Raw genomic sequence first — 27,502 nt, 5'->3', positions numbered from 1 at the left:
CAGCATTAATTTTCAGGGTCGACCAAGTCAAGCAAGCAGAAAGCGCTTGGCTTACACTATGACGAATGAAGGCAGTACATTCTTACGAAACGTCCGTACCAGCCTACAGGGATCCCAGAAAGTGAGGCTCATAGACACCGCAGCGAGGAGCTCGAGTAAAACATTCATTTATTGTTATTATTATTATGAAAGTTTAATTAATTCCGTCCAGTGTGACTGATGAAGCTTTTGTTTCTCCTTTTTAATATTTTCTCCTTAACATGTTTCATATCTTCAGAAGGATATCAATGCAGTTAGAAACCACTATTATAATATTACAATGAAATAAATCAAAATTATTATTATTATTGTTTACTATTACAGTAAACCCTCGCTAATCCGGTTACAGTTAATCCGGATCGAAATATGAAAAACGAAAACTGCTATTCACAGTTGAGTACATATAATTTAAAGAAACGTGACATTTAGGAAGGCAGAAGAATAACTTGTCTCTTAAGACAGAATTTGAGACAGTTTCTTCAAACCTGCATTATTACGTTACAAAACACGTACAACTTCTGAGTCTTCTATCGATGAATAAATATAGTTTTTTTATAGTTTTTTAGATAAAGCCTCTACAGTGATATTTTATTTTATTTATTTTCATCAGCACTACTTATATCATTAAAAATTGTCCATCTATTTGCGTTCCAATATTCTTTCTTCTTTTCTTGTCCTTCAGAGAGCTACATTTTGTTTCACTAATCCAGATTATCGCTGTCCAAATAAAAACAGTTCAGTGTTTCAGCGCGTTGTATTTTCGTAACCATGATACATAAATGAAAGAAATAAAATGGCGACACACACCCAGAATTTGACAGTGAAGTTCCGCATGACACTGCACAGTACGCCTGCTGCCAGCGTCATAAAGTAACCCTCAAACAAAACTAATATTTCAGCGTTGTCTACGCGTCCATGTACTTTGGCAAAGGAAGTCGAGGGAAATAAACTTCATGGGCCTATGAAACTCACCCAAGAGCCTCGCCACTTCATATTTAGAGCAGGTGGGACAAAGATATTAAGAGAAGAGGATCAGCATCTGATGGAAGTCTGTAACTTCCCTTTCTTGGCAGTGTCATAGCTCAGGCAGTTATTCCAGGTTCGATGCCAGGTCAGGTCATGAGGGATTTGTGGTGGACAAAGTGGCACTGGGCTAGGTTTTCTCCGAGTACTTCGGTTCCCCCTGCCAATTTAATTCCACCTATTGCTCTACAATCATCATCATCATCTATAGGATTAGAGGCTGGTACAGCAGGCCAGACAAAGTCTTTGAGTATAACTTACGGTCTCCGTCATGGTAGCGTCAGAAGAGGTCCACATTATTGTAACGTCAAAACGGCCCTGTCATGGTAGTCTCAGTCACGATCAAAGTCAAAGTTATGTTACGACCGATGGTCAGTCGCTCAGTTTGTTTCGGTGTCGAGGCCTCATCTAGGGCCCAAGACCAGATTATTGTGACTGTCAGACAGTTGCGGGCTTGTTCATGTGGGGCACCTTCTCTAACGAAAGGGCGTGTAGATCGTTTACAATTGCTGCTGGTCCTCGCCAGCGCAGACGTATTTACAGCAGTCAAAACCAGGAGCAAATGTCATCTATATCTACAGTTTTACACAGTCAGTTGTCGAAAATCCGATTCAGAAACGGTTACCACTGTGGCAGCCTTATATACTATCCCGGGTGAGGCAGAATCAGTAACGGTCCCCGTTATGGTAGCCTCAGAAACGGTCCTCGTTATTTTAGCCTCAGAAAAGTCCCCCTTATGGTAATCTCAGAAAGTGTCCTCGTTATGGTAGCCTCAGAAACGGTCCTCGTTATTTTAGCCTCAGAAAGGTCCCCGTTATGGTAACATCAGAAAGGGTCCTCGTTATTTTAGCCTCAGAAAGGTCCCCGTTGTGGTAACATCAGAAAGGGTCCTCGTTATGGTAGCCTCAGAAACGGTCCCCTTATGGTAGCCTCAGAAAGGGTCCCCCTTAATACTACGTATAGCAGATGTGGCAACCAGTTTTCCAGAGAAGATGAGGGGAATGTTATGGTTACGGGAAAATTCCTTGGATGTTGCTTTTCAAGAAGCTGTAAGTGGGCAGATGTCAAGCTGCCGGAGCTCATGCGAGTGGCTTTATAGAGATTCGGTTCTTGCTTACGCCCTACGCGATGTGTTACCGCGCTGCATTGTCATTCGAAGGTCATCAGACCTCAGAGGTCCCGAGGTCACTGAAGACCTTTCGACGCGTGGCTCCCAGATATAAGAGTACATCATGAAACAAAGAGCATATCTTGCAGTACTGCCACATCGGTAAGCAAGCCACCAGAGGTCTCTGCAGGAAATAAATAGGAAAACCATTCACTTGATAAGCGCCATGCATGTACAGAGAGGAAAGGATTTTGGATCAGAAGTGGCGGCTAGTCAAGACACGATCTGTTGTGGTTTGTAATACAAATCGTCATTTGGGGTAAGAAGGAAGTTCTGGTAACAATTATTTCCATGGAGGAGAACCCTCCTCGAGAAGCTAACAGTCGCTCTGCTGGTTGCGAAACTCGAAGTGTCTTATGGAAGCAGAAAAGTCATCGCCGTGTTCAGAAGCGCCTAGCCCAGAGGAATGCAGTCCATTCAACCGCAATCAACCTCTCTACGATCCATCTTAATATTATCCTCCCATTTATGCCCAGGTCTTCTAAGCTACATCTTTTTTGTTCACAAATCTGAACATGCTCCACAATTACGCCGGCTCCAAACCATTCAAATCCATAGAACACAACAAACACTATTCGACGGGAAGTGCGGAACTGGTTCAGATCCTTCTAAGTGCAAAGGGAAACAACGACATCTTAGCAGACAAATTGTCGCTAGACAAAGGCGAGCGAGAAAAGTGCGACGGTCCTCTCACTCTGACGGAATTGACTACTGCTCTCCGTGTCTGAAGCTCTGGGAGATCGCCCGGTCTGGACGGAATCACACATGAATTCTACAAGAAATTCTGGAATGAACTGGTATGCAAGAAGAAAACTGCCTTCCTTCAGTGCTCTGGTTCCCCCAAATAACTTACAGTTCTGTGCAGCTGGAGACCGACAACATTACAGACTGCAAACAGACAACAGGCTGCGGAGCAAGAAAGACAACATCAGTGCCCGTGTCACCACGGGTCACAGCTACTGTGTTGTTCACGCCACCCTCAAGCTCCTTCAGACATGCCAGGGCAATACGGCAGGGGGCGTGTCAGCACTCACCACTGACCCTTCCTCATCAACACATCTCTTACAAATCAGAAACAGAAGTCAAGTGGACGTTTCGTAGGCTGACGGAGAAGCAGACCAGACAGCCCGTTAGGCTTAAACGGCGCGGAAAAGGCGGGAAATATCTGGGTATCTGTCTCGGAAACACGACTTCTTGGCAACAGCAACACTGGACACAACTGGACACCAAAATTCGGGCAATACTAACCAACAAGCTACTTATTATCAACAACGAAAACAGATGCTCAGCGAACTAACGCGCACTAAACTGACGCCCGACACGCTTCCAAGCAATACCACCTTCTTACGTCAACGCACTTGAAGCATGCAACATGAACATTCAATCTGTTGCAGACCTAACGCACGCCACCCTCCCGATTTCACACAACTCTCGCCACACCCTGGTTTCTGTTGAAACGTGGACAGCATCAAATGTGTTTTGCGTAGATCATCATCCGCTGGTTTTGCCATCAAACAACCAAACGGCCAACCGATTCTCCCACAAAAACGACTCACAGAAAGTACTTTCTGTTAATCTCAAACGAACACGTTACCTATCATCAGCAAAGACGGAGACATCGCTTGGAGAATATTACACAACAGAATCGTCACACCATAACACCACTCAACGAGACACAGATGACTGGCCTTAGTGCCCAGGAACCACAGGAACAACAGACCACATGTTCTTCGACTGCCCCCCAGTCACAGCCTTCTGGAACCGTTTAGCCAAGATACTCCACGAACTACCAGGCCCCCACCCACCGCAGAAGAGACGCATATTGTACGGCTATTCCACCCTCGACACCACGTACCAACAACTGGCACGTATGTGGCAAGGAATAGCAGCCACCAGCGCGCGTTCCAGCAAATGTTATGGCTACTGGATGCACAGGAACATCCGTAATGAAGTATCAAACTGAATAAACAGATCTAGAGACTGCCATGCAATCCAACCGGCTGTCCATAACTATCCAATTTTATAATTATTGTCTTTATTGCAAACTTTAATTCATCTTACTGTTTTAAACAAGGTAAAGCTGCCAAGTAACAGATCGTGGAGGCCCATAGGGTTATGAGACGTCAAGGCTCCCACATTTTCTCTAGACAATCGGCTCACAGATGGCGGTCAGGCTGCCAGCTTTGCGCCCCGGTCGCCCTTTACCTCCAGGAAAAAAACCTGGTACCCATTTCTGTTCGAGACTGAGTCGACCCCAGGGCCACAGTGTTGCTGGAAAGATTAAGTCAATTGAAAAAGATTCCAATGACCTCATCGGAAATCGAACCATGACCTACCGGCTTGTAACACAGTGCCTCGACTAAGTACGCTACCGGGTGCCAATGTGGTGTTCTCGTAAATTGCTCTAATGACTTTGATTGAATTTCAGTAACTTTTTGACGACCGTCTCCATAGACGAAACTGCTAGTGTAAAGGTTAAAGGGTGCCAACTACAGTAACCACGTGGTCTAGGGCATGAACTATCTTCTCCCGATCGAACACTGGGATCATGAGTTCGAATCCCACTGGAGGCACGGATGTCTGTGTGTTTCTTCTGTGTTTGTGCTGTTCTGTGTGTAGGTTGCGGGCTTTACGACGGGCTGATCCCTCCTACCGACTGAGTACGAGATTACGAAACTGAAAAAGCGGCCAAGGCCCAACACAAGGCTGTAGACCCAGTGAAGAATGTATGTATGAATGAATAGTAAAGGGTAAAATTGTCCATGTGTTAAACTAATTACGCACTACGACATTAAGGCGTATGGGGGATGATGTATAGATCCACGTATTCTTGATCTAGGCACTAGTTGGAGATGAGTGGCCAGCTTCAAGTCCCAGCCGCTTTACCCCCTGGGAAGGCTCCCCCGGTACTCATTGGATATGAGGCTGGGTGGGCCCCAGAGCCGGTCTAGACGATGTGGAGAGGAGAAAAATCTTACCCCTAACGGGACACCAACCAGGACCCCTAGGCCGTCCAGTCCGCAGCCAGTCGCTATACCGACTGAGCCACCATGGTTCCCTTCGCAGTGTAACTGCATAATCACACGGTAATCACCGCTGAACTAACAACTCCGACTGACCTGCTGCCGATGTTGTCCCGTGTGTGGTACAGGCCGATTTACGTATCTCCGGCTCTGTGACGTATGTGATGACGTCATGCAGGTGAGACCGAAGGAGATACGGCTGTGTCTGAAACAATGCCAATAAACTTACCTCAGAGCACTCCCGTGTTTAAAATGCCTGTACCAATGCTAATCAAACAGCATCCTTATACAAATTATACAGAGTGTATTTATGAGTACAGATGTAAATAAATGCGAACGCCCGTAGAAAAGGGGGTAGAGACACGAATGTGGTCTCTGACGTCTCAACGTATTAAAAGGAAAAACCAAAGAAAGAAAGAAAGAAAGAAAGAAAGAAAGAAAGAAAGAAAGCCTTCTCTAGTTTCCAAGTATTTATACACATGAGAAATCATTTTTATTCTAAAGGGATCTGACGATGGTGTACAAGGTGCGAAAATTTAATTCCCGGAATGGCCGCAGCGCGTCGCTGGGGTGTTGAGCCAGACAAACTCATGTACTCAAGCACGTTCGGACATGTTCCAATTTGCGTTTACATGAGCCGCAAACCTAATGAGCCGTTTGTTCCCAAGCAGCAGAGCAAGCAGTATTCTGTTGGGGCGGGCGATTAGTGAGCAGCGGATAAACACCAAGTTTTGTGTGAAGACTAGCGAAAGTGCTAGTGAAACGTTAGCCCTGTTAACAGTGGCTTAAGGTGAATGCGCTGTGAAGTACTCGAGTGTTTCCGAATGGAGTAGGCGGGGCAAGGAAGGGCAAGACAGTGTGCAAGATGATCCAAGATGTGGGACAGATGCAAATGAGGACAGAGTACGAACCTTGGTGCGCTCAGATCGAACTTTAGGTGTGAGATTAATAGCAGAAGACTTTAATATGAATAGGGAAGCAATGCAACAGATTGTTACGGAGGATTTGGGAATGAGAACAATTTCCGCAAAGATGGTGCCTCGAATCTTGACGGATGACCAGAAACTTCGGCGTCACATTTCATTTGATCTGTCACTCAATGAAGAGATGGTTGCTAGGGTCATTACCGGTGATGAAACTTGGTGTTTTCTATACGACCCAGAAAATAAAAACGCCAGAGCTTGCAGTGGAGAACACAGAATTCACCTCGGCCGAAATAAAGCACGCATGTCTCGCTCGCAGTTCCAGATCACGCTTGTGTGTTTCTTCAGTCACAAGGGGATAGTTCATTATGAATTCATTCCACAAGGACAAACGTTGAATCAACAGTGTTATTTGGAAGTGCTGACAAGGTCACGGGAATCTGTTTGGAGGAAGACCCGAACTCTCTGCCATGACAATGCCCCCTGCGCATGACGCGTTAAGAGCTCGCGATTTCCTGGCTAAGAAATCCATTACAAAACTGGACCATCCACCTTATCCACCTGACTTAGCTCCCCTGCGATTTTTAGCTTTTTCCAAAGTTAAAAAATGCCCTGAGGGGACACAAATTTTCTGACATTCCTGACATTAAACGCAACGTGACAAGGTTACTGCGAGGTATCCCGGAAAACTATTTTCAAGACTGTTTCCGGCAGTGGCACCATCGTGTCATGAAGTGCACAGCTTCACAAGGACAGTATTTCGAAGGCGACAGCAGCCACTAGTGCACACATAAGTAAATCATACTTTCACAGGGTCGTTCCGGGAATTAAATTGTCGCACCTTGTGTAATACATGGAATTACTAGGGTTTTGGACTTCGTCCATCTTCCGGTGTTCTATAAAACATTTACAGAGAACGACGTTTCGGAAACTTGATCTGTTTCCATCCTCAGGTGGTGGGGGAGGCATCTACTTTGTTGGGTCCCTTAGAAAAAGCTAACTTCAATCATCGGTCCAGTGCTCCAGGCGTCTCTCCCCCAGTGAGGACGGAAACAGATACAGTTTCCGAAACGTCGTGTTCTCTATTTTTTAAAATACCGGAAGGCGGACAAAGACCACAGAGTCAGTAATTCCCTTCATTTTGTATTTGTCCCTAAAAGCAATTTAATGTTAAGTTGATCTCTTGACATTGGACACACCGGTAAATTTTCTAAGCCCCCAGATAAACCTCCCGCAGCTACTCGGGAGTCTGCAGCAGTCTTAAATCGTTTGAACGTAAGTTTGTAACGGTAAAACGATAAAGCTGTCCCTGTAACAGTCCATGGAGCCTCATAGGGTTTGAGACGTCGAGGCTCCCACATTTTTTAGATAATCGGCTCACACATGGCGTTGAGGTTGTCAGCCATACGTGCCGGAAGGCTGCCCTTTCCCCCAGGAAGTTTCCTAGTACTCATTTCTGTTAGAGGTTGAGCCGACCACAGGGTCATAGTGCGGCTGGGAGGATTAGGTCAATTGAAAAATATAATGATCTCAGCGGGAATCAAACCCGCGACTTTCCGGCTTGTGGCGTAGTGCCTCAAGCAAATATGCTACCGCGTGCCCCCTTCGACTTAGGTGTGTAAGCATATTATCTCCCCCCCCAGTACCGTCACTCCAGAGTCACGGTTCCCCGAGGTGAAGTACCCCGCTTCCCGCTTGTTGAGTCGTAGAGGGGGAAATTGTCCCGCTTGGAGTAGCTGTGGGCTGTGCCGCTACAATGAGACCACGAAAAGAAATTCTATCCACATCACTCTCAAGCCATTACGCTTCTGCCTTCTAAAGCGACATCTGTGTCTCTCAGGGGGATGTGACTCAGTGTGGTCTGGTAGGAATTTACCAACGTTTTGGATGAACCTCAAGGAGGAGACAGCATGTTCCTCCGAAACCTCGGTGAGTTTCTCCCACACTACGTGACGTCACATCCCATAAAGTACTTTCCGTGGGTGGTTGTCTCTCTCCAGGCAGTCCCTTGCAGCGCAACCCAAAGCCATACGAGTATATTCTCGCTGAGACCACTGCAATTGTAATTCGGTTCGTAAACTTATATCGACGTGTTAAGGACTTGATATCCCGGGTTCCATTCCCGGCAGTGTAAGATTTTGGTCTTCTCCACAGAGTCCAGACCGGCTCTGGGCCCTTCGAGCAGCCTATCCAATGAGTACTAGGGGCAAAGCGGCAGAGGCGTGAAGCTGACCACTCACCTCCAGCTAGTGCAGAGGTCACCAGAAAATCTTCATGGCATAGCGCACCGAGACTCCACCTTAATGTGAGGAGTTCAGTATTCTGGGACGTAATGACGTGCAATCTCACGAAGATCAACCGACGTTTCGGAGGAATGTATCGCCTCCATATTTCAGTGTCGAAGAATAAGCCGAACAAGATACCAGCGTGAAAGCAGGTGGCAAGAGACCCTGAAGAGGGAGGCGATATATTCCTCCGAAACGTTGGTTGAATTTCAACGGACTACTCTGCGTTATAGCTCAGAACATAACAGGTAAAAAAGGTAAGTTCCCCTGTGCTTAACTAATTAAGCACTACGCCGTGAAGGCGTATGGGGAGTCGATGTATAGATCCACATTTACTTGACATCGGCACTAGCTGGAGGTGAGCGGTCAGTTTCACGCCCAGGCCGCTTTACCCCCGGAGAAAGAGCCACCGGTACCCATTGGACAGGAGGCTGGGTGGGCCCCACAGACGGTCTGGACGACGTGGAGAAAAGAAAATTCNTAAAGCATCAATCGAAGAATTTTATTCTTGTTTTATACTATAACTTTTGTTTTATAATCTAATTTATTGTATTTTACGTAAAGTATTCTATATAATTAATAATATTGTATCCAATTTTACTAGTACTGCGGTTCAGTGGTGTATATATGTTAACCATGCATTTGCCTGATGATGGCTATTAATAGCCGAAACATGTAGCAGAGCCAAAACTAGGCACTGACCTTGATATTAGTTGTGTTGTGACGGTTCTAATAAAGAACTTGTCCCCACTCTTAACTACGTCATGAAGACGCGAGTGCATGTAATAGATCCACTGTTCCTGGATCTCGACACTAGTAGGAGGTGAGTGGTCAGCTTAACGCCCTGCCCGATTTACCCACAGGGAAACAGCCCACGGCACGATATTAAATATCGTACGCAACATTCAGGACCATTAAGGTTCTACAGCCTTGGGAATAGGCCATATTTTGAGGTTCTTAATCGTCAGGAATCCTTGGACGGGGGATCAGCCGCTCGCAAGGCCTCTACCTACACGCAGAACAACAGAAACACAGAGCAAACGCACACAGACATCAATGCCTCAAATGGGATTCGAATCCACGACCCCAGTGTTTGGCTCAGACCGCGCCGCCATTGTGATCGCCTCGTACGCGACATGCGAGCAGTATTTTCCGTGACTTCAGCGTACCTACCTCCTCCTATCGTGACCTTAGAAGAGCCGGAGAGAGAATAATCAGACAGCAACGCTAAAACTCTGCGGTGTATGTAGCCGCTTCCTTGCGGCGACAGAGACGTCCTCGAACCCGTAACAGCCTCGCACGTGCCGCCTGATGCTGGATCGCGTCCAAGCAGCAACTGCGCAGTGAAAACTCGTCACAATGCAAACAGATTCATCTTTCACCGCCGTATCAAGCGCCTTGACCCGCGTCTGGGAATCTGGCGCCCATCCGAAGGCCCCAGAACTGGGTCCTCACAGTTGCTGTGTACCTTTACTGGGGCCGTGCCATACCTCAGGAGGTTAGTCGCAGGTTTCTTAACTGCGGCAGCCCGGGTTCCATCCCAAGTCAGATCACGTGGGATTTGTGGTGGACAAAGTGGCACCGGTGCTAGTTTTCTGCTAGTACTTCGGTTTCCCCTCTCAATTCTCATTCCACCGACTGCTCCACATTCATCTACCGTTCGGGGCCGGTACCAATATTGGCCGGCGCACCAAGTGGGCTCATCCATCACTCATGGGACTGAACACTTCTTGAAAAACCTGCAATTGTGCAGGTACTCAAGAAATTTCCAACATTTTATGGAACCCGAAGGTTCATTACTGTGTTCACAAGAGCCAGTCACCGGTCCCTATCATAAGCCAGATTAATCCGGTCCAGGCCATCCAATCCTATTTATCTAAGATTCATTTTAGTATTATACTCCGACCCAGGTCTCAGTATACCTAGTGTTCTCTTTCCTGCTGGTTTTCTCCCCATGCGTGCTGCGTTCCCTGCCCATCTGATCCTCCTTGACATGATCATTCTGATTATATTTGGCGAAGTTCACCCCGCTCTAGGAATCAATTAATTAAAATATACATAAGCATTTAAATGTTATCCTTCAAAGCCGGGATTACTTATATAGTAACTAGGCTACGGATTGGACAACCAAGGAATCGTGGTTTGATTCCGGGCAGAGACAGCGTCTAAGTCGGTTTTCGCGCGACCACCCAGCCTCCTAATTGGGTACTGTGGGGGGGGGGATTATTTCCCCGGGCGTACAAAGGCAGAGAAGTATTTTTTTATTGCTAGTGGGGTGGGACTAAGTCCCTTGTACTGCGGCCACTTCCGGCCTATTGTACCAGCCCCAGATGATAGATGAGGGTGATTGTGCAGCAGTTGGTGGAAGGAAGATTGGCAGGGGAAACCGAAGTACTCGGAGAAAACCTGCTCCAGCGCCACATTGTCCACCACAAATCCCACTTGACCAGACCCCGGGATCGAACCCGGGCCGCTAGGATGGGAAGCCAGAGACTAACTGCTTGAGCTATGGCGCGGCCTAGGCAGAGAAGTAAATCTGACCACTAACCTCCGTCTAGCGTCAAGATTCAGAATTCCTGGAGCTATAACTCCACTCCTCTTCATGACTTGGTGCTCAATTATGCACTGGGACAATTTGACCTCAATTTTACACTCATGCGCAGATGATACTTCATGTTTTTAGATCGGTCAACAAATCATTAAACTGAAATCAGTGAAAGTTTGTTTACATAATAAAACTTAACTGGAAGTTCAGAGTACTTTCTTCTGATGATGTCGTCAGCGTCAGGGCCGGCTCTGGGGCCCACGGAACCCCCTGACCAATGGGTATCGGTGGCATCTTCCCGGGGGTAAATCAGCCGGAACGCTAAACTGTAAACTCATCTCTATATAGTAAATTTAAGCTATACCTTCACTCTCCGGTACACCTTCATAAAAAGTTAAATTTGTCTTTTGCTTAACTAATTTAGCAGTACGCCATGAAGACGTATGGGGGAGTGGATATATAGACCCACGTTTTCATGACCTCATCACTACTCGGAGGTGAGTAGTCAGCTTTATGCCCCGGTCGCTTTACCCCTGGGGAGAGCCCCCGGTACCCATCGGATAGGAAACTCGGTGGGCCCCAGAACCGATCTGGAAGACGTGGAGAAGAGAGTATTCCTGACCCTATCGGGACTCGAAATCCGACCCCTCAGTCGTCAAAACTGTAGCCAGTTACCATATCGACTGCGCTGTCCGGCTCCTATACACCTTCATGGCGTGATGCTTATTTAATTAATCACAGGAACACCTTTATATTACCTACTGCGTTTGTTATTTCAGATCCTAATCCGTTGCGCTGACCACGTGACACCCTCTATCCGCAAAAGTTGGCACTAACGTCGCCCATAAGCGGCGGCCGCTTGGTCGGTATAGTTCGCTTGCGGACTAAAACCACGGAGTTTCATTTTTTGATGCAGTATTTAGCCGATCACAGTGGCCGCGTGGTCTAGAGCATGAACTGCCTTCGATTGCTCGAAAGCTGGGATCGGGGGTTCGAATCCCGAGGCATGGATATCTGTGTGCGTTTATTCTCCGTTTGTGTTGTTCTGTGTGTAGGTAGCGGCCTCGCGACGGGCTCATCCCCCGTCCAAAGAGTCCTACCGACTGTGCATAGGATCAAGAAACGGGAAAAGTGACCAAGGCCCAACGAATGGCTATAGAACTAATGGTTATAATGAGTTTGTTATTTCAGTTCCTGGTGCAGTATTTAAACATTGGCAACTTCTCTAATGACTGTGCCTGTTGTTAAAAAATTTTTCATTCGCTGCGCAATGAACTCCAACAGTACATATTATTCAGTTGTGGTCACGGCCTATTTTTACGAACAAAACCAGTCTGATGGCGCCACACTGCCTGTTATCCTACGTGTAACACCTGAACGCGGTTACGTCATACTTTGCGCAGGCAACCGTATAAAAGAAAATTCCCTTCTGTCACCGATATCTCACTGAACATGCAGGTCTAGGGCTAACGTTTTATCTGAATTCAGAAGGTGATCCGTTCGAATCTCGGAGGGGACGCCCGCTATACCGACTGAAGTATTTCGTCACTTTCTCCAGTCACTCCAGCGCTGGAGTCCAGGCTAATGCAAGGATAGTCTGGACTGCGTCATGACCGCTTCCTCCCAAAGCCCTGCCGTTTCATAACTGATCCTACCATTCAAGTCTACACAGCCTAGCTCAGAGGTGAGCAAACTACGGCCACGGGCGGTATCCGGACCTTGAGAGCTTCCTATCCTATCTGCGGAGCTGTTGTGAAAATTTGCCTATACTGATGTACCGTGTATAGCCGTTGCCATGCAATGACTGCGAGATGAGCGGACATACCTGAACCGTTTCTGGACGACTCGGTAATGAGCGACTTTTTTTTTTAATTCTCTTAGTGGGGGGGGGGGCGGAGTCCAACTAGGTCCACTCGGCACGGCGGCCACTGATTGGCCTATTGTAGCCTGCCCCGGGTGATTATAATGATGGAGAATTTGGTGGAATGAAGATTGGCGGGAGAAACCGAAGTACTCGGAGAAAACCCGCCCCAGTGCCACTTTGTCCACCACAAATCCCACTTGACCAGACCCCGGGATCGAACCCGGGCCGCCGCGGTGGGAAGCCAGCGACTAACCGCTTGAGCTATGGCGCGGCCTCAAGAGCGACCGTTGCTAGATAAAACATATACACGCACGCAACAGAACCGTGTTTTCTGTGCGGTCCGTGCCGAGGAGTTCTAAAAAAGGACGAAGTTCAAACCGAGTAAGTCCAGAACTTCTGCATAATTGTCGTTACAACGGTCCGATGTGGCTTCCTCTAGTAACTCTGGTGTACGTTAACTTGAGGCAGTCTTCCGAAAAAAGTCATTGTACTTATTATTACGTCTGATTATTTTGCTTCAAAAGGTTAAAATTGCGAGGAAAGGTGATTAGGATGGCCATGCTACAACGGCACAGAAATGGTTCCTATCGGAAATACATGTGGCTTCGTCTTGTAACTCTGGGATATATGAACTCGCAGTAATGTTGAGGTTTATATTCATGACTACATCTGCCACCAAGGCTAACACAGACATATAAACATATCCACCTGTCGACCAGACGTGCGAAGCAGATACGTCAGGCGTCAGCTCTCTGCGTACTCCAAAATTAAATTTTAGACAAGAAACTGTCGCGCGTGTTTCGTGGGCGTGAGTATTATCTGCATGATCTTCACTGCTTCCTTCCTGTCAGGTCATCCAATCATCTGATATACATGGGCTGTGGGGCCTGTGTGAGCTGTTCACTTTGGAAGCGGGCCACACAGAGGCTCGCCGGACAGGTTGGCGCAGTGGCAACGTTCTAGACTCGTGCTCAGTTGTAATCTCGATCGGAACACCGACTGTACTGACCGTACTGACTGCGATCTTTGGTTTCTTCGGTCCTTCCAGGCAAATAATGGGATACTTCCTCTGTTACGTCACAACAACTTCCTTCAAAATCCGTCCTAGTTCATCAGCAATCATCCTGCAATTCGGTTCTCTGTGTCAAAGTTCTGACGTCATCAAATACTCACCAGAGGTAAATAAACCAAAAAAAAAAAAGAGGCACTGAACTTTGTCGATATACATAACATGAATTATCTTTATGATATGCATCCTGTTGTGTATCATGGTATCACAACAATATTGTATACGAATGTAAACAACGACAAATCGATACTAATACATCACCATTTGTTTATTGTACAAAAGTCTAAGCAGGATCACAACGCGAACAACACAACAACAACAACAACAACGCATAAGCTTAACATACCAGCATTAAACTCTCTGCTTACAAGAACCAATCCGCTGAACAGCCCTTACACGACGCAAGAAGTAAATCAACGCTACAGGGATTCTGAGAAGGGCCCCCTCACGTTGCGTCCATCTGACTACGACAAAACTTGGTGACCTCCAAGACTACTCCTAATTTAAGCTTATCTTAGATATAATGTTGTGTAGACGGCCCCATTTGACACGAACTGTCAAACTGCGGTATAGGCATGAAACAATAATACAATAATACAGAATTACCCATGCATTATTCCATGAAAACGTATGAGGGTACAGAATGAAACAATATTAATAAATAAATAATAACTCTACAATTAACCTAATCCTTGGCCGCGCCATAGCTCAAGCGGTTAGTCGCTGGCTTCCCACCGCGGCGGGTCGTGTTCGATTCCGGGTCTGGTCAAGTGGGATTTGTGGTGGACAAAGTGGCGCTGGGGCGGGTTTTCTCCGAGTACTTCGGTTTCCCCTGCCAATCTTCATTCCATCAAATTCTCCATCATCATAATCACCCGGGGCAGGCTACAATAGGCCAATCAGTGGCAGCCGTGCCGAGTGGACCCAGTTGGACTCCACCCCCCACTAAGCGAACCTAATCCTTCCAGCCGCTCTATGGCCCTGAGGTCGACTCAGAAGTATATATCAGGAATCTTCCTGGTGGTAAAGGGTTGATAACATGTAAGGCTAACAACCTCAACGCCATCTGTGAGCCGACTGTCTAGAGAATGTGGGAGCTTCGACGTCTCACAACCCTATGGGCCTCCACGGCCTGTTACAGGAATAACTTTACCTTTATACACGTAATAACTAACTCCACGAAGCAGAGTCCTTGAGAAGCCAACAGTTGCTCAGACACTCCAGAAAATCGAAGCCTGTCATGGAACCCGAACGTTCATAGCCGTGAGTCTGTATTAACACGAAGTAATAAAGAATAACGGAAGCAGGAACGGCTCAGTCGGCAAATCAACTAAGCTAGGGCTGCACGACCGGGAATCGGGGTTCGATTCTTAGCAGGGGCAGAGATCCTTGTTTTCTCTGAGGTACTCCGACACGCTATGGGGACAACTTATTCAAGTGATAGACTGCCGTTGTAGCGGAAGCTACTAGAAATATGGCATAATCTGCTGTACTGAGCCTGGACTGACAGAGGCCCTGTATAAACTTTATATACATTTATTAACATGTTTAACATGTAAAATATAAATATCCTTTGCATTATGACAAATGGCTTACTACTGCAGACAATGACTCTGACAAAAGACAGACCCGTCCTCTCGTTAGGCAGGACACCCAATAATAACAAGACCGTAACTGTCAAACAGTAATAAATATCTGGTCATGAGCCCCAGGCGGGGCTCGATACCAAGACTGACTGACTGACTGACTGACCGAACGGCCGTCAGTCGCAATGTGACTCGACTTTGACCCAGTTAGTTGAGATTTGAGTCCTCACAGGAGGCTATGAAGACAGAAACTGAGTGCGTGAAGCTGTTAGAAGCCGTTGCTAGCGAACGACTGGTGAAGACAGCGGGCTGGCAAAGGCTTGGTAGGTGCTGTAGTGATTTGTAAAGTGTGAAGATAAGCGAGAGTGCTGTAATTACTTGTACTCCCGGGTGCTGTGTATAAATGGTCAATAAATCCATCCACCAATGCATACCCCGTCTATATTCACATTCATACCGGTAACAATATTAATAAAGTCTCGCTTTATACGCAAAGATTGAAATAGTGCGTATCCCCCCCCCCAAGTACGGCAGAACATTTATTGCTATGAGAAAACTTGTCTTGAATTACGCGAGACCTTCAGGTACGCATTCCTCGCATACAGTGCCACCGCACTCTTCTGTGGAAAAGAGGGCGCGTAGTCAGACGTCATTACTACGTCATCACTAGATACTCGTGGTTGCTCGTGGTACTGACACACACAGGCGAGGTTGCCTGCACAGAGAAAGAGGCATTCTGATTGGCAGAGCTGATGGCCTTTCGAAACCTTTGAAGTGAAGGCAGCGAAGATCTGAAAAATGAAATCGTTACAAGCAGAGAAAAAAGGAGCAGGGTCTTTACTGCAATAGAGCGGGATTTTAGCATGATTGACCGTTAAATTGCTGCTGGTCCTCGCCAGCACAGTGATTCTTGCTTCCAAGTCCCACGGGAATCACGACCATATTTGTCAGACGGCTTCATGAGCCTTCAGCACCTCTCTCGTGAGGATTTGAGCATGAATGCTGATTAATTAATTAAACTATCCCTGTAACAGGCCGTGGAGGCCCATAGGGATGTGAGACGTTGAGGGTCCCACATTTTCTAAACAATCGGCTCACAGATGGCGCTGAGGTTGTCAGCCTTACGCGCCGGCTGCCCTTTACTCCCCAGAAAGATATCTGGTACTCATTTCTGTTAGAGGCTGAGTCCACCCCAGGGCCAAAGTGTGGCTGGAAGGACTAGGTCAGTTGAAAAATCCAATTACCTCATCGGGGATGGGATCCGCGACCTTCCGGCTTGTAGCATAGTGCTTCAATCAACTATGCTACCGCGTACCCCTGTATGAATGCTGTTAGCGCTGAATTATAGTGATTCGTCAAAATATCATAAACAATCAGGTCCTGCCTCACAGGAAACACTGCGTTTCTGTTACAAATACAAGACGGTTAATATTTTGTAGGTAAACAATTGCTGTTTGTTGTGAGAATTATATGACACACTTAAATACAGTTTGTGAGCGGAATTCGCAATTTTTTAACTTTAGAGCAGGTAGTACGTGCAGACAGTTTGCGGAGGGCGTCATCAGACCAATGTGCGCGCAGTGCAATCAGCACTAGATACAAACAAAATCTGTGGCTATTATAACACTGCAGTAAAGCCTACCATTCTCCGGCCCTGTGTGGCCGAATCATGGCGCTGCACTTAAATTAAAGCATGGACTAAATGGTGATTCAACAAATAACCTGTAAAGCTGCACTGAGGACTGTTAGTGACTAGACACAAAGTTTGGATTGCTAATTTGATGTACTAAACACATATAAATCGTAACTACAAATAATTATAACGCTCTCACTAATTCGCGCTCTCTACTTCTCACTACAGCAAACGCTATGTCTTAAACGGCGGTTGCCTGATAATGGATTCAAACAATGTTTTCTGCTCCCAAGCTCATGTCCTTACCGGCTGTCGGCTGTGTCACAGCTTACTCATTACTCCAACTGTTTAATCTCAACTAACTAACTTTAAGTCAAAGTTATGTTACGATCGACGGTCAGTCGGCCAGTCTGTCTTGATGTCAAGCCCCCTCTGAGGTCCAAGACCACGTTTTCGTTACTGTCAGACTGTTGCGCTTTTGTCGATATGGTGCGCCCTCTCTGACGAGAGGGCGGATCATAGCCAGCAGTACATGTCTAAGTCCAAGTCGCATTGCGACTGACAGTCAGTCAGTAATTCTTGGTGTCGAGACTCATCTGTGGCTCGTGACCAGATATTTATTACTGTTTGACAGTTACGGTCTTGTTTCTTTGGGGCGCCCTCTCTGACGAGAGGACGGGTCTGTCTTTGGTATATGCTGCTGACCCTTACCAGCGCAGTCTTTCTCGGGTCCGAGTCCCTTGGTACTCGCGACCATATTTCACTGTCTCAGATATGAAACTTCCCTTTTCGTCGCCTCCTACGACTCGCAGGGTCACGGTGGAGGTATTCGAGCCCGCCTCCACACGGGGCTGCAGTACATGTCATCTACAGTTACAGTTGTGTATATCGGCATTCTGCATAGTCAGTTGTCAAGAGTCCGCTTCCTTGTGGGCACCCTCTTCGCCGATCACAGTGGCCGCGCGGCCTATGGCATAAACCACCTTCACCCGCTCGTAGGTTCGAATCCAACTCAAGGCATGGATGTCTGTGTGTGTTTGTTCTGTGTCTGTGTTGTTCTGTGGGTAGGTAGCGGCCTTGCAACGGGCTGATCCGCCGTCCAAGGTGTCCTACTCTTTGTGTGTAGATTAAGAAATGGAAAAAGCGGCCAGGTCCACCAGGGCTGTAGAGCCATAGATAGATAGATCATGCCCTCTTATGCCAATAGAGTGGAACTATTGTAGTTTCATTCTACGGAAAGTCCGAAGTGACCAGCACCATGCCCCATCATGTGGATGGCAGGAGGCGTTTCCGTAGTTTCATGGCCAGTAACTGCGTAATTGCAAACATTTGGTCTGCAGCGGAAAACATCGTGACGTGTCTACAGCGGGTGAGTAACCAGAGCTCTCAGAGTCCCACAAGGGCCCAGCGAGGAGCAAACAATTTTGACGCAGTAGCCGGATTGAGCGCATTTTCCCACGCGTCTCCAACAGGTGTTGTCCTATCAGTGTTCAAATAAATAAAGTCTGACGGCCTTGCGTCGGAGCACGTTGCGCCTGCGTGTCGGAATTTTCCGTCTCCGTTCTCGCATTCAACCCAAAATGTTCTTCTAAAGAATTCCACCTCCTTGGACACGAAGCATTGTAGTATGGCACAAAATTACCGACGTTTCGGAGTAGCACACTGTCTTTCTCTTCAGGGCCAAAGGAGAAGGCAGAAAAACAACAAGCAGAGTGTTTACTGTTTGTGCGGCCTACAATCGGACCCCAATGGAGTCAGCGTATTTCCCTGAATCATCTACCTGACTACACGGCGTAACATCCCAGAAGGTAGTCTTCATTGCCACTGACGTCAGAACGACGTATCTCACATTCCTTATTTCGAAACAGGAAGTTCCAGGAAGAACTAACAGTCTCCTTTCCTTTCACTACGTACAGAGTGTTTGGTACACGGTCCGCCTAAGAAACATCGATCCAAGAGTTCCTTTTATTAATGCGTGTGTGTATATGTCGCCCTCCGGGACGTGTTTACCTAGCCGTTGCCTAGCAATGATAAGGGGATACACAGACACACAAACACTAACGTGATCTCGTAAGCCTCCTATTTCTTTTTCAAAGTAAGGACAGTGGTGAATGGTGGTAAGTAACCTTTTATAACACCAATCACATAACTACATTATTTACAACCCATATATGAAAACATCGCATCTCTGTTTTTAGATATGCTACAGCGACAAACGTCTAGCGTACTCGGTATAGGGACTGGCTACGGGCTGGAAGACCGAGGGGTTGAAATTCGAGTCCTGGTAGGGTCAAGAATTTTGTCTTTTCCAAATCGTTCAGACCGGCTGTGGGGTCTACCCAGTCTCATATCCAATGGGTACCGGGGGCACTTTCCACGGGGGTAAAGCGGCCGGGACGTGAAGCTGACCATTCACCTCCAACTAGTGCCGAGGTCAAGAAAATGTGGATCTACACATCCACTCCCTCACACGCCTTCATGGCGTAGAGCTTAATTAGTTAAGCACAGGGACAACTTTACGTTTTACAGCGATAGATGTCAGCAGTGAGGTTCGTTAACAACGTACACAACAGATCGACATCTCAATTACACCACCGTTACTAATTTCACTTGGTACATGTGATCCTACATTTTTATTGCTAGTGGGGTGGGACTAAGTCCCTTGCACTGCGGCCACTTCTGGCCTATTGTACCAGCCCCAGATGATAGGTGAGGGTGATTGCGGAGCAACTGGTGGAATGAAGATTGGCAGGGGAAACCGAAGTACTCGGAGAAAACCTGCCCCAGCGCCACTTTGTCCACCACAAATCCTACTTGACCAGACCCGGGGTCTAACCCGGGCCGCCGCGGTGGGAAGCCAGCGACTAACCGCTTGAGCTATGGCGCGGCCTTGTGATCCTACTTATTTACTTGCTTAATCCGTTCCTCTCATACCCTACGGTGTGGAGTTGCGTTTCATTTTTATTATTTTACAGAGGGCAGGACTCCTTGGACGAGTGATCAGCCCGTCGCAAAGGCCTCTACCTAAACACAGAATAAACACTTACACATACCAGACATCCATGTCTTGTGTGAGATTCGAACCCACGATCCCGGCTTCGGAACGAGCGAAGACAGTGCGTGTCTTAGACTGCTCGGCCACAGTGACCGGCTGTAGTTGAGCTACATACCATAACATGTACATGTATTTATTCACTATATACTCTCAATGTAGATATACGTGTAAATACTGATGCTTGTAAGAGCCACGTGATTGTACAAATGGATCAGTTTTAGACAGCCAGTTCAATAATGAATGGCATATACACCAGATGATAATCCTTCAGATTGAAATATGTAGTGGATATGTATAAACATAAAACGGTAAAGCTATCCCTGAATCAGGCCGTGAAGGCCCATAGGGTTGTGAGACGTCGAGGTTCAAAGATGTCGGTAAGGTTGTCAGCTTTACACGCCGGCCGCACCTTTACCCGCAGGAAGATTCCTGGTACTTATTTCTGTTAGAGGGTGAGTCGATCTCAGGGTCATAGTGCGGCTGGAAGGCTTAGGTCAGTTGAAAAACTCAATGACACCATCGGGAATCGAACCCGCGACCTTCCTGCTTGTAGCATAGTGCCTCAACAAGATATGCTACCGCGTGCCCATGTATTTCAAATGTATCAAGAGAAAACAGACATGCGCTCTTACACACCACAGACATGTCCAGCTTCCCGATCGAACCGCTGCACCCCTAAGGACAGAGCTGCTAGACAATAGTCTGTGTGGGCTCAGGAGCCGGTGTGGACACAACTGCAATAAGATAAATCTCCTCCGCGCCTGTAATCGAACCCCCGATCCTCCGTTCGTCCAGCCAATAGCCAAATTACTATACTTGCTAATCTCACTTGTAGCATGTAGACCCGTTCCTATGTAATGGCTATATAAACAACACCCGCTGCTAGGCAACAGATTCCTAACGAGCAACAATTGAACAGCAACACAGAACTGCTGAGGTTCGGTCCTTGTGAGCTGTTGTCGTGAGAAGCTGGTAGCTGAGGCCGGGGATAGTTAAGAGAATCCAGAGTAAGGTGAACGTCCTCCGTTGGAAGTCGTTACCAGGCAACGTCTGGTGAAGACACAGCAGGCTGAGAAGGCTTAGTGCGTGCTGTAGTAAATTACCGAGCGTGTAAATTAGTGATAGCGCTATACTTACTTGTAGTTACAGTCCGTTAGTGTTCAATAAATTTCATTACCAATCCAAACCCTGTCTATAGGAACGCTGGTGAGACTTTGGTGGGACTGAAAGTGTACGTAAAGCAGCAGCGTACATCGGTCTCTCTGTTGTATCGATAGCGTTAATTTATTAAGCGAAAATATAGAGTTAGTCATTCGAGGATGGCCATGAATTGATATAAATCTCGGAATGATTTTCTGATGAAAACGAAACTTAGGCAACGCTGTGTACTTTGAAACACTGACCCCATACCTGTCTGCGCGGTTCACCTCACTCCCTCCCGCCATCAGGCTGCAACATTAGCAAAGAAGAGGCGTGGTGTTGGACTTAAACCAGATTTCAGTATCTTCTGTAACCCAGCCACCTCCGCGTCTTCAAGATATGTACTTGCTAAGATTCGTTTTCATCAGTGAATTTCATCTGTAACTCCTCAGGGTGAATCACCCTGTATACGGATGAAAAAATATTTATTAGAACATGGTGAGAATGTAGATTTATAAACAGGTTAAGAAAGACCAATATCTCGTCACCGCACTTCAGAAGAGAAAGTCATAATACAGATAAATAATCCTTTCTGACTGTGGCACAGTTCAAAGTGCGGGAGTAACATATCGAACTGATATTCATAATGAGATAAGGAGCAGATTAATTAAGGGAAATTTTTAAGCATTCAATTCAGAATCGTTCATCCTACGGCATAATATCAAAGTACATAAGTTCAAAATACAGGGTGATTCTAAATGATTGTCGGGGTTTCCGTGGCCTATAAACGGGACCCCGGCAATAATTCAGAATCCCTCTGTATATCAAAGTACCGTAGTTCCAGCTATGTCTGCAATTCAGTTATACACGGTTCCGTACTGTGGCATATTTACTCCACGCAAGAACCGCTGAGCCCCAGAAACAGCCGTTTCTAAGTAATACATCAACGCAACGATATAACAACGGGGTTATGCAACAGTTTCTAGGCAACGGCTCAGTTTCCGCGTATCGGTCCGTGCTATACAAAGCGGTGATGTCATCAATACGGATTGTGTTTTCCGTGGGGTCTGTGCAGAGTGCTTAAAGGAGAAGTGAATTCAGAAGCTAGCGGCAGTTGAGAGCACAAGGATGAGAATGGAGCATGCGCTTAGTGAACTGTGAAGATTAGTTGAGTACAGATTAGGACAGAGGAGTACAGAGTGACTGAAGACAAGAAGACTTTGTAGTGAATTGAAGTGTTGAGATCCGTTGCTAGGAGACGACTAGTGGAACATGAGAATCCTAGTGCATGTGCAACGGTGAACTGTAAATTGTGTAGAATAGCGATAGTGCTGTATCAATTGTGATTAAGAGAGTGTGTAACCGAAGTGCCATTAAATCCAATCATCAGAACTAGAACCCGTTCATTTCGTCACGCGTACCACCCTACACGTGACGATACATACAGAGTGTAACTGAAATGTGCGGACAGAGTTGAGCATGGGTTCCACATACCAAAACAAGAAAGAATTCCATATTAACATATGTCCAAAAACATTTAATTTGCGAGTTACAGCTGAAAGAGTACCTTTATAATAAGTTCTTAGACAAGTCTCAATATGGACCTCCGCATGCGTGCGAAGATGCCGGGGGAGTTGCGGATAGTCTGACAGACATCCACAGTGCGGCGTGCCACTTCGTTGCCAACAGGAGCTGTGTACACAAGGGTGTTTAGGTGCCCCCACAGGTAAAAGTACAGAAGATTAAAATCCGGCTTGAAGCGTGGAAGCCATGCAGAAGTTCCTCCTCTTCCTGTACTTCGGTCATGATAGGCGTCACTGAGAACATCTCTCACAGGACGGCTAAAATGTGCCGCAGCACCATCACGCAGGTCTGCCAGTTGTACAGCTTCAAGTAGCTCTGGCAGATCGTGTGAGTTGTCTCCTGTAAGCCGACGTGGCAAACATGCGGAGGTACCGAAGAAGCAGCAACAGTCCCAGCCGAACTGCTGCTGGTGTCCACACAGTATCCTTTCAGATATAACTCGCAAATTAAACGATTCCGGACACATGTTGATACGGTTTTGGTTAGTGGAACTCTTGCCAAAAATTTGTCTGCACCTTTCAGTTACACCTTGTATAGAAAGTTGCCCAGTGTGTTGAAGGAGGAACGATGTGACGTAAGTGAGTAACTTTCTGTTGCAGTCCACGCCCTGGTATGGCTTTAAATGAGTTGCCAGAAGTTTCTTTTAAAGTTTTTCAAAACTCTGTGAGAGGCACGCGGTAGCGTAGTTGGTTTAGGCATTATGTCACAAACAGAAGGTCGCGGGTTCGATTCCCGATGAGGTCATTGGATTTTTCAATTGACCTAATCTTTCCAGCCGCACTATGGCCCTGGGATCGACTCAGTCTCTAACAAAAATGAGTACCAGGAATTTTCCTGGGGGTAAAGGGTGGCCGGCGCGTAAGGCTGTAACCTCACCGCCATCTGTGAGCCTGTTATAGGCTGTTATAGAGATGGCTTTACCATTCTTTTTAACAAAAGTCTGTCAAAGTGGAACCACATCCTCTCTGCACCGGACACTTCAATTTACCTCTTCTCTTGAGCTTACGTGGTGCAGAATTTTTCACATTTCTATGGGAGTAATAGGAATTCGTAAAAGTTACTTTCTTTTATTGCTAGTGAGGTGGGACTACGTCCTCTGTACTGCGGCCACTTCTGGCCTAGTGTACCAGCCACAGATGATAGGTGAGGGTGACTGTGGAGCAATTGGTGGAATGAAGATTGGCAGGGGAAACCGAAGTACTCGGAGAAAACCTGCCCCAGCGCCACTTTGTCCACCACAAATCCTACTTGACCAGACCCGGGATCGAACCCGGGGCGCCGCGGTGGGAAGCCAGCGACTAACCGCTTGAGCTATGGCGCAGCCTCGTAAAAGGTAAAGCTATCCCTATGGAATGAAGACATTTTGGGGAGTGGAAGTATAGCTCCACCTTTCTTTACCATAGCACTAGAGAGAGGTGAGTGATCAGCTTCACTCTCCTGCCGCTTTACCCCCGCTACCCATTGGATAGGAGGCTGGGTGAACCGCAGAGTCATTCTGGACGCTGTGGAAAGAGAAATCTTGCACTGCCTGGAATCTAACCAGGGCTGTCCAGCCTGTAGACCGCCGCTATATAGACTCCCAGTTAATAGCATAGCTGATGCAGCTGCTAAAGGGACGTTACGTTGTGACAAATTTGACAGGCTGCAGAAACTCACCCGTGCTTGGACGAAATCGCCCCATTTGATATTGTTATTTGACGTATTTTTATCGATGTTACAATAGAATTGTAGTGTAATGGGGGTTAAAATGTCGACAAATTTGTCTAATCCTAGAGTTCCAGGAACGTAAACCTAACAAGCCCCGTGTTATAATGTAGTCAATTTCGATTTTTCGATCTATGGCCCGCTTCCGGGAACACACAACGTCGTCAGTCCGAGATGCGCCTGTATACTGGGCAGAGCACGCAGTCTATATGCTTGCTGGAATGCGTTCTGTATGTTTACGATTCTTTATTTAATTATTCCATACCGGGCTGTTTGTAGCAGCGGTTAGTAGAAGCTCCAGTAATGCGTACTGTGTAGACTTTTCATACGAACAGCGGGTCCCTTGCCAGGGCGCTCCCATTTCGCTGAGGGGAACTAGAATCAGTACAAACCTTTCCATGCTCCGCGCATGCGCGTTGCCAAATGGAACCTACAGAAAATTCGCTAATGCACTTGTGCTTTAGCCATTTACTGCCATTTTGCTGGTAGCTATCCGTTGTCCAGAATAGAGGAATATTTCAAAGGAATTATTTTAAATTAGGTGTTAATATTTGGTATATATTCCCTATTTTTTCAGCCTACTTTCTTTATTTTTAAAAATAAATGGAGGCTTATGAGACCACCTTTCTGTCTGTGTGTTGCTAGGCAACAGCACGGTAAAAACGTTCCAGCTGCAAAGAATACACACGTAATAATAGAAGAACTGTAGGACGCGGTGTTTTCTATGCGCTCCATGTCGTATCGGATACTGAAAATACAGCGAAAAAAAGCGTAGTGTGGTCGCATAATTGAAGACAAGTTTCCTCATATGAATAAATTCACATTGTGTCAAACTTTGCGCATAAAGTGAGGCTTTATTGATAATTTTTTATACCGCACGATTTTAAATTCGCATAAAATGTGGCCGCACTGTAGGCGATTATTCACTCCCATAACTTTTTAATTTTAACTTATATTTAAAAATCTAAAGGGGTTTCAAATGCCTACCTCCTCCTCGCCGGCGCCAGTACCCCCGCTTACTGAACGCTTCACGACTCCTACGAAACTCAAGAAAACAAGATTCGTGTTCTGTGGAATGTGCGGTCTCCACGGTGTCATGCATGAGAACACAGCCATCTTTACAGTTAGAGCCTCAAGAACCTCAAATCTCCCCCAAACTGAGCAGGACGCATCCAGCAGACACTGAACAGACAACTCGTCTAGCAGGAAGGTCAAAGAAATTTGTAAGATAGTTGTACGATTCTGATAATCATTGTTTGCGGGCGTTAGCAACAAATGTTGCGCAAAACAGAGCCTATTAGCTTCGCCATGTTTGTCTGTCTGAATTGCTTGATGGATTTTCATTAAATTCGATATTTGAGAGTTTCATTCAAATCTGTTGACACACTGGAATTTTGTTGTTGAAAGGAGCACAAATAAGTGCTGGTCTGCGTAACTCGCAAGTGTTCATGGGGAAGCAAAAAAAGACTTGAACAGAAACTGTACAGAGAAATGAAACGCATTTTATGCTCCACACAATTCCTCATTATGTTAAATAATTATGAGTCGGGGTATCTCAGGTGACATAGCAACAACGTAAACCAGGGGATGGACGGCCGAGGAGTCAAGGTTCAATTCCCGGCAGTAGTAAGATATTCCTTCCTTCTCCACAGTGTCCAGATGGGCTCCTGCCCGATTAGTCCTGCGGGCTCTTACCTCGGGACGTGAATATGTCCATTTATTTCACCTATGTCACGATTTAGAATGCATGGAGCTACACCTCCATATGTCGTCGTGGCGTCGTGCTTAGTTAAGAAGAGAGACTTTTTTAAGTTTTATCTTCGACGCACACAGAAGTGAGCGAACTCAGATCTGTTACCTTATGTGTACGGCAAGAAATAATAATAAAGTTGACCCTGTGCTTAACCAATTAAGCATCACACCACGATGATGTACGGAGGAATTTCGGTATAACTCCACCATTCTTGACCTCGGCACTAGATGGAGGTGAGTGGTCAGCTTCACGCCCTCGACCGCTTTACCCCGGGCAAAGTGCCTGGGGTATCCATTGAATAGGAGGCTGGATGGGTCCCAAATCTCCACACTGCCCAACTTATTTATCGTGTCTGAACTATTTTTGTGAAAATGAGTCCCTTGCTTGTGCCGATCACAGTGGCCGCGCGGTCTAAGGCATGAACCATCTTCGCCCGCTGAAACACTGGGATCGTGGGTTCGAATCCCACGCGGTGCATGGATGTCTGTGTCCGTTTATTCTGTGTTTGTGTTGTTCTGTGTGTAGGCAGCGACCTTGCGAAAGGCTGATCCCCCGTCCAAAGAGTCCTACCGACTGTGCACAGATCAAGAAACTGAAAAAGCGGCCAAGGTCCACAAGGGCTGTAGAGCCACAGACAGACACGGTCCCTTGCACATGTTCTCTTCACAGGTTGCGAGAGGAGTCGACAGACTACGATAAGTCGGACATATGTATATCGCACACACCTCCACTGGGTTCACCAAAAGTTGCAATCGATTTCATAGCGCCCTTACTTCGTATTTTTTTCTTTTTGGTGGAGAGGGGGGACCGAGTCCAAATGTCGGCCCGGAAGTCCCACGACCATTCAAATTCATTACAGCTGAACTACCGAGGAATCGAGTTTCGTTTCACCGCAGGGAAACATATTTTTCACTTCTCCACAGCTAGGGACTGCATCCAGAATCCTATCCAACGGGTGCCGGTAAGGGGTTCCCTCCAAAGAGGTAAGTACAATGACCTCCCTCCTACAATGCCGAGTTTAAGTATGTTTGGAGCCATACCTCAACTCCCCTATGCATCTTTATGGCGTGGTAATTAATTAAGCACATGGACTTCACCATTCGGTGGT

The 27,502-nt window shown here is 46.6% G+C and overlaps 1 protein-coding gene across 1 annotated transcript in view; it reads right to left on the bottom strand.

Moving 5' to 3' along the window:
* LOC111868007 (zinc finger protein OZF) overlaps positions 1–9,769 on the bottom strand; it is a 51,611-nt gene extending 41,842 nt beyond the window's left edge. The window contains exons 1-2 of the mRNA XM_023858333.2: positions 9,635–9,769; positions 5,350–5,458 (exon numbers count right to left, since the gene is read on the bottom strand). The gene's annotated coding sequence lies outside the window, so the exon portion shown is untranslated. The remainder of the gene's footprint in view (positions 1–5,349; positions 5,459–9,634) is intronic.
* Positions 9,770–27,502: the final 17,733 nt, after the last annotated feature.

This window comes from Cryptotermes secundus, unplaced genomic scaffold (genome assembly GCF_002891405.2).
Source record: "Cryptotermes secundus unplaced genomic scaffold, Csec_1.0 scaffold508, whole genome shotgun sequence".
In the NCBI taxonomy this organism is placed as follows: domain Eukaryota; kingdom Metazoa; phylum Arthropoda; class Insecta; order Blattodea; family Kalotermitidae; genus Cryptotermes; species Cryptotermes secundus.
This window is presented reverse-complemented; position numbering and strand designations above follow the sequence as displayed.